This window comes from Psammomys obesus, unplaced genomic scaffold (assembly GCF_907164565.1).
Source record: "Psammomys obesus unplaced genomic scaffold, mPsaObe1.curated_primary_1811, whole genome shotgun sequence".
NCBI classification, from domain to species: domain Eukaryota; kingdom Metazoa; phylum Chordata; class Mammalia; order Rodentia; family Muridae; genus Psammomys; species Psammomys obesus.
The window spans coordinates 39,649,283-39,650,053 of record NW_026585504.1 but is presented as its reverse complement, the minus strand read 5'-3'; positions in this window follow the sequence as shown (position 1 = coordinate 39,650,053).

The following is a 771-nucleotide window of genomic DNA, read 5'->3' as shown; positions in this document are numbered from 1 at the left end:
CCCCCCCCCCCCCCCCCCCCCCGCCTTCGGAAAGAAGAAAGCTTAGATCTGCAAAGGAGCACCTCAGCAGAGCCTGTGGAGTGCTCCCCTGGAACACAACAAGCCCATAAGGACTTAACAGAAACACAAAATGACAGGGCTGGGAAGATTATGGCTCCGCCAGGAAGAGTGTCTGCTGCTCTTGCACAGGACCCAAATCCCATTCCCAGTCCTGATGTCAAGTGGTCCACCGTCACAAATAATTCCTTCTCTGGCCCGAGGGCAACACTACATATGTGGTATTGAGAGACCAAAGGAGAAAGCCGTTAAGACCTAGAGTAGGTGCGGTAAAAAGTTAGTAATGCCCTGAGGGGGAGAGCTACCTCACTGCATTCTTTCCCCACCCACTAGAGATACAGTTGCTAGGAAACTGGACCATCCCCCTAGGGAGGGACACCCGGTCATGGTCAATGGTCTGGGAACCTTCCTATAGCCAATCGATTCAAAATGTAGCATCTTGACCAATAGATGCTTGCCAGGCAGGAATTGCCCCTGCCTTGGGCATGCTGGGAGGGACCAGAATCTATATATGACCCAACTAACCTGGGGACGGCGCAGTCAGCTCCCACCGCTTGTGCGGTGGGGCTGTGTTTACCCAAGCTGCAGCTTGTAATTTACAATAAAAAGACCCTCATGTGTTTTGCAACGGAGTTGTTTCCTGTAGATCTTTTGGGGGCTCGCGAACTGGGTATAACAGTATGTGTACTTGTGCACACACACACACACACACAC